Source organism: Odocoileus virginianus, chromosome 17, assembly GCF_023699985.2.
Source record: "Odocoileus virginianus isolate 20LAN1187 ecotype Illinois chromosome 17, Ovbor_1.2, whole genome shotgun sequence".
In the NCBI taxonomy this organism is placed as follows: Eukaryota; Metazoa; Chordata; class Mammalia; order Artiodactyla; family Cervidae; genus Odocoileus; species Odocoileus virginianus.
Window position 1 is genome coordinate 57269896 of NC_069690.1, and position 7459 is coordinate 57277354.

Below are 7459 nucleotides of genomic sequence, written 5' to 3' on the forward strand. Positions count from 1 at the left end.
CCATTGAGTTCTTGATGCCATCCAGCCCTCTCATCCTCTGTTGACCAGAGTAAGCAGTGGAGGCCTGAGACTGGCCTGTCTCCTCTGTGGAGCCAGAGTTATGTTTAAATTTCAATTTTGTTTCCTTGTTGCTTGTCCTTTTATTTTTGTATTGAGTGTAATGGCTTTACAGTGTCTTGTTAACTTCTGCTGGACAGCAGCAGGAATCAACTATACACACACACACAGCCCATCTCTTGGACGCCCCTCCCATCCCCCATCCCACCGCCTAGGTCATCACAGAGCATCACTGAGCATCACAGAGCATCACTGAGCATCACAGAGCATCACTGAGCATCACTGAGCATCACTGAGCATCACAGAGCATCACTGAGCATCACTGAGCACCCAGCTGAGCTCCCAGTGCTCCACAGCAGCCCCCCACTTGCTGTCTATGTTCCGTATGGTAGTCAACTCATTGGGAAAGACCCTGTTGCTGGGAAAGATTGAAGGCAAAATGAGAAGACAGCGGCACACAATGAGATGGTTAGATAGCATCACTGACTCCTCGGACATGAATCCGAGCAAACCCCGGGAGATAGTGGAGGACAGGGAAGCTTGGCTGCTTGGGATCACAAAGAGCCGGACACGGCTTAGCACCCGAAGGCACAGACACACATTTACATCAATGCTCCTCTCCTAACTCCTCCCTCCCTCTCCTTCGGATTTTTAAGTGTACATTTTCTGGTCAGTTCTCTAGTTCCTCATAGTCTGTGTCAAAGGTTGGGTTCTCCAGAAGGTGATGCCAAGATGGAATTTGGGGTGAACGATGTCTATTAGGGGTCCACCTCTTTGAAAGAGGCAGAGGCAGACTTGGGCAGAGGGAGAAGACAGGTGGGATGTGGCTGGGCACAACCTCAGTCAAGCCCCCTGGGAGCTCTGGGTCACTTCAGCCACTGTGGGTCATTGGATGGGCGGCATTTAGGCGTTGTCCAGCCATGGAGGCTGGACAGAGGCAGCTGTCTTCAGCTGGCACTGCAGGGACCCATGGCTGGAGGACTTGGCTGACCACACTATCTTCAACTGGTCAGCAGGTCCTTCCTTGAAGGGCCATCTGGGTGGTACAACACTGTCTGCCATTGGCTATTACTTAGAATTACTTAGGATTACTAAGAATCCTTTTGATTACAAAGATTTAGCAAGTAATTGCTTTTTCTTGTGAGCCTGCAAGGAAATGATCAAGAGTCTTTAAGCAGTAACTTCATTTAGAAACTGGGGCATCTTGATAAATCTCAACATTTGCTGGTCTCAACAACAGGCCATCATGTTCTTCTAACCATTGACAAAAGAAATATTTCTAAAATTAACTTCATCTTCTAAAGCTCCACAGCTACCTTTTAAAAGTTAATGAAGAGGGTGAAAGAACTCAACTCTTTGACTTGGAAAATGCATGAAGCAATTATTTATTTCTACCCACAGTAATGATGAATTCTCTGAGTAAAGCCAGGTTAGATTCTTAACCCTTTCTGAGTTACCTCTGTTTCTCCTTAGATAATTTGTGTCAGGACTTACCCAACTTGTTTGATTGTAATTGTCTGTGCTCTAGGTTTTTCATCCATATGAAATTCCAAAATGACATGCTAACTTTTTAGTTCCAGCCAAATAAGATTCCCAGATAAGAGACATATCCCTTTGGGTAATAAATACTAACTACAACAGTAATACAAAATAACTCAATAGAAAGTCCAACTAGAACTTAGCTACTGGGCTTGCACCAATGACCCAGGAGTCCAGGCTCTTCTCTTCTGCGGCTGACATTCCTTTCCAGGGCCTCCCACCTTCAGCTGGGCAACCAGCAAACAGAGAGCAAGTCGAGTGTGGCCACATCCAGCCATGGTGTGCACCTCTTCTTTCCTAACCTCAAACTCAGTGCAAGCGAGGTTGAACAGTGCAGTCTTCTAGTGTGTCCAGGGAAATAAAATAAAATGAATAAGCGTTGATCTCTCCAGTCTCCAATGCGGAGGACGATACAGTCATGGTTTGTGTGTAAGTGCTGACGTATTCTCTGTCTGTCCTAATACTGTGATTTCAACATGTTATTTGGAAAAGTATGTCTAGGGGAGGTTAACTGAATCCAAAAGAGAATTTGGTGCCATGAAAACATGAGTGCTTCAGTATGCATCTGGACACTGTCTATTTCTAGTGCAACTAGCTAAAATTGGGTTTGGCGCTTATCCCAGGAGTGAACCTTAGGGTCTCGAATTGATGTTGTCAGTAGGTCGTACGGCAGCAGTCTCAGCATCTTCCTCTCGGTGGGTGCCAGGTTAAGCAAGATTTGTACTTAGTTATAGACGAGATCATAATTTTAGTCACCGTATTTTGGATAGGATAGGGTACCTCCACAATCTCCTCTATTATCCCATTTAGGGCTTGCTTCTCCAGCCTGCAAGCTCAAGGGAGCTCCAAGTCCTCTTTCCCTGGCGACTCTGCATCCTGAGCCAGTGGTACCCTGGAGTCGGCCTCCTCCTGGCTTCTCAGATCTGGATCTGTCCCTCTTGTCCCAAATCTACGTTCGGGGTGATCATGTCAGCAGCTTGAAACCAGTCCCAGCGGGAGTATTTGCACCATCAGTGCCTCCCAGCGTTGCAGATGAAGGCTGCCTCCCCCGCTGAGGGTGCTTTACTGGCAGGATGCTGACAGCTTACGATATATTTGGCAGCAGCCCGACTGTCTCAGGAGAGACTGGGCTATGGTTACAAGCATCCTCCACGTCTTCATGTCTTAACAACCAAAGTGTATATTTAGGTCACATGACATGCACTAGGCAGGACGACTTTACTCAATGTGGTCTGTCCAGGCTGACAATGTGGGCTGACAGGCATCACCTTGACCTGGCCTTTTGTCACCCCTGCCAGTGATGAGAGGCTCCTGAAGTCTCGACCCAGAACTGAGTCAGGTCACTTCCCTTCACTGGGCCAAGCAAGTGATGGGGTCCACCAGCCTCCACCAGGCAGGAAAGTGAAACCCCATCAATTTCTGTAAGCTTTTGAACTGTGGTGCTGGAGAGGACTCGAGAGTCCCTTGGACAGCAAGGAGATCAAACTAGTCAATCCTAAAGGAAATCAACCCTGAATACTCACTGGAAGAGCTTAAGCTGAAGCATCAATACTTCGGCCACCTGATGCAAAGAACAGACTCGCTGGAAAACACCCTGATGCTGGGAAAGATTGAGGGCAGGAGGAGAAGGGGACGACAGAGGATGAGATGGCTGGATGGCATCACCAGCTCGATGGACATGAGTTACAGCAAACTCTGGGAGATGGTGGAGGACAGGGGAGCCTGGTGTGCTGCGGTCCATGGGATCGCAGAGTCAGACACGACTGAGCGACTGGCCTGAACTGAGACTGAACAGCAGCAACAGAGGAAGGACTGTCAGATAAAGTCGTCAAGACGGGCTCGCTAGTGGCTGGCCTGGTGGACTGGACCCAGGCGCTCAGAGGCTCCCCACCACACCCCCATCCTTGGGATGTCCACTCTGCCCACTCTTCCTAGAGGGGAAGCTGTTCTAAGGACACAACCTTGGAATAGCAGGGGTTGCTGAGACCATCTGGATGGTATCCACCAGTGGTCCCCAGCTTTTTTGGCACCAGGGACTGGTTTCATGGAAGACAGTTTCCCCCCCTACAGGTGGAAGGGGATGGTTTCTGGGTGATTCAAGGGCATTACGTTTACTGTGCATCTTATTTCTCATATTATTAGATCAGATCCAACTCAGATAGTCAGGTGTTAGATCCCAGAGTCTGGGGACCCCTGATATACATGACTGAACCCAGTTAAGGCCTCTATATAAACTCCGTCTATGATTTGGTGGGTAGGTGTGGAGATCTCCTTGTCTTGCAGCAACCAAGTCAAACCTTGTGTGAAGGTTCTTTCCTTCTTAGACATGCCTTCTGCTGATCTGGAGTGGCTGCCTCTTCCCTGGGCCTCTCTCTGCCCTCTCTGTATGGGGCCATTTGCAAATCAACAGGGAACTACTGAATAGGATTACCTGATAGATATGATTAATGATCATTCCAATAAGGTTTGGTAAATAAGAGCATGTGTGTGCTTAGTCACTCAGTCATATCCAACTCTTTGCAGGCCACCAGGCTCCTCTGTCCATGGGCTTCCCAGGCAAGAATACTGGGTGGGTTGCCATTTCTTCTCCAGGGGATTTTCCTGACCCAGGATTCGAACCCATGTCTACTATACTCACAGGCAGATTCTTTACCTCTTGAGCCAACAGGGAAGCCCCTTAGAAAAGTTTAAATCCTCTCAAAGGAAACAGTACATTGTCTTGACTTAGCCCTTAAATTACTTAGAACCTTCTCTCAGGAATCCACAGAAATCAATATGTCAGGGTTTGGGTTTTTTTTTTGGTTTGTTTGTTTTTTTTAATTTCCACTCAACTCTACATAACATATGCATTATGAGGGATTATTTTTTAAGTTGTCCTGAAAGGGAGAAAACAACCCACAAAAAAGTTATTACCAGGATTCTAATTAAAAGAAGGGCCAGATTTATTGGATGGCTATTTTTAACAAAATCCCAGTGGTTTCAATAACCTATAAGCCTAACTACCAGGAAGTGATCTCAGCAGTTGCCCAAGTGAGAATGAAATATGTTTGTTATCCCAAGAGGACTTTTGTATGTTTTCCAGTGCTGTGGGACATTATTTCTTTCTCTTTTCCTCAAGGGGGGAAAAAAAAGAAGAATGAAAAGAACTTTAGTATGATTTTCATGATTAACTTGATCGAAGTAAAGATTAAACCCGTCTCTGAGGTCCGTTAGAATAATTGTGGACCTGATTCCCCTTCTCTGCTGTACCTTAGCACAGCCCCTAATCTCAAGGGTAACAGGAAATGCAGATTAAACAAAGTCTATCTTCAAAGCTTTTTGCGCTGTATCTGCACCATGGGAAAGGAAGCTTTGATAAAGGAATTAGAACAGAAATCTTAATGGATTGGGTGGGAGAAGGAAGTTTCAGTTCTGCCTGGTGACTTCCCAAGGTCACAGTGAACCGGGCAAACTCCATTTCATCTGTAGAACCACCTCGTAGGTGTAGGAATCTCATTTCTCTCCAATACATGCAGGGGTTTATTCAACTGGATTTACACCGCTTGTACAACGTCACTCAAATAGACTTACACTTTTTTTCCTGCATTTTTTCCCAGAGCTTCAATTTTACTGGCATGTACATTTTTTTAACATCTGATTCCTGACGCATGAGCTTTACACACCTCCACCAGTGACTCAAATACACTGAGATACACACCAATGACATTTACAACAGAATTCAGCCTCAAACAGAGGAGTGGTTTCCCTTGTACAAGAAACTGTCCACTATTAATGTTATGCTTATATTAAGAAGCAAAAGAACAATAAAAGATATATAGAAAAATGCCAACTAAAAAGAAAAAAAAAAAGAAATAGCCTTTTAGGGTGTGGCGGTGGATAAGTCACCAACTTGTGTCCCACTCTTTACAACTTCATGGACTGGAGCCCACCAGGCTCCTCTGTCCCTGGGATTTCCCAGGCAAGAATACGGGAATGGGTTACCATACCCTCCTCCAGGGGATCTTCCCGACCCAGGGATCGAACCTGGTTCTGCTGCAGTGCAGGCGGGTTCTTTATCAACTGAGCTACCAGGGAAGCCCCCCCCTTTTTAGGATAGCCGTGTGTATATTCAGAATAATCATTCCATTTACAATTTTTAAAACTGCTTCACAGGCTAGGGAGTACTTTTGTATTTCTGTTCAATGGATGCTCCCGCTTCTTATTTGAAAACAGGAGTTGGCTGGAGTATGTGAACATCCAAGGATTGTGGCCCCTGAGCAGAATGACAGAGAAACATACATCTCACCTTGAGCTGCACAAACCCTGGGATCAGTGCCTGGTGAAGACGGATGAGGACACAAACAGGGCCTCATGCAAAGAATGAAAACTCAGCAGAAAGCAGAAAGAGCTCAGAACCCTGTACTGTCAACCACTAGTCATGACCAGTGACAAGGCAATTTTTGCAAGGGTTCCTTTGCTTCTGAGCCATAAAATGAATCTGTAATGCTTCGCTCATAGTACTTCTGGGAGCATTAACTGTGTCTGTAACACTAAAGCACTTCATACAGTACCCGACAGAGTGACTGGATCGGGAACTAGGAAGAGAGTGTGTGGTAGAGTCTGAATTCTGGGAGAATGTGTATCTTCCATGATTATTTATGTCACATGTGTTCATGCTGACTGATGCCTCTGCGTATCCCTCCTCCCAGCCTGCCAGGAAACTCCAACTTATCCTCAAAGACACACCTGGAAATTTGCTTCCTCTGACCTATGTCAGGACTTAAGGCTGCATTCATTTTTGTCAGCATCCTCTTCTATTCCCCCAGAGAACCATCAGAATTGCAGTGGGTTAGAAATAACTAAATACCTGCGTACCTGGGTTACAACCTTGCTTCTTGCTCTATCATCAGTGCCTGCCTCATAGGATCTGACACAGAATGTGTGAAAGTGTTAGTCCCTTAGTCATGTCTGACTCTTTTCAACCCCATGGACTACAGCCCACCAGACTCCTCTGTCCATGGAATTCTCCAGGCCAGAATACTGGAGTGGGTAGCCAATCCCTTCTCCAGGGGAAGTTCCCAACCCAGAGATCGAACCCACACCTCCTGCATTGCAGGCAGATTCTTTACCATCTTAGCCACCAGAAATTCAAATAGGCATTGTATGTTTCATGTGAGGAACATACAATAAACATTTGTTATTTTGAAGCAAAACAGAACTGCAGACACTCTGAAGCCTTACTTTCTGAGTTTCCATTCCACTTCCTAGCTCTATAATTTTGAGCCATGATTTCACCAGGTAATTCTGTAAGCAGAACTAAAAGATCTGTTTCTACCTCAGAGCTGTGGATTTTCTCGTAGGATTTTGACTCTGTAATTTCACTCTAAAGGGCTGGTGAATATGTGAATCCCCTATGAACTGACGCTATAGATGATGGTCTTTGCCCCACCTTCCCCATTGAGCTCCAGTGACAACAGCGTGAGTCATGTCCCTCCTTGGTGAAAGCGCAGCCCAGCTGTAGTGGGCTGACCATGTCTAGTAGGTCCTGAAGTCACCTCTCATGTCGGTGTCTCCTGTGGGTTCAGCTTTAATGACAGTTTCAACTCGGTTGTGTATTAAACAGCCATTCTCAGACTTGGAGGGGAGCAGGTGGAATCAGTAATTCCTTAGTTGTGTATGGATGATAAGGCTTGGTAGTTTCCCGAATAGTGACTATGATAAAATCACGGAGAAACAGAAGTCTCCTCTGGATAGAGCTGAGAGCCCAAAGCAGTGACAGCAATCACCCAGTTGCCTGGCCTTAGGGTGCCAAGCTGTGATACACAACACACTGGGAAGAGGCCCTGGTTCGGGGTACACATAATCTCTGGTTTGGATCAGAAGT

General features: G+C 46.1%; 1 long non-coding RNA gene across 2 annotated transcripts; it reads left to right on the forward strand.

Annotated features, from left to right (window-relative positions):
• Window positions 1-369: 369 nt before the first annotated feature.
• LOC110145195 (uncharacterized) lies at window positions 370-6769 on the forward strand. 2 transcript variants are annotated; one of them, XR_002316130.2, is made up of 4 exons: window positions 370-525; window positions 1362-1486; window positions 1808-2025; window positions 5809-6769. It is a non-coding gene; the product is annotated as an uncharacterized lncRNA (long non-coding RNA). The 2 variants fall into 2 exon arrangements; XR_011492077.1 differs by lacking the exon at window positions 1362-1486.
• The last annotated feature ends 690 nt before the right edge of the window (window positions 6770-7459 follow it).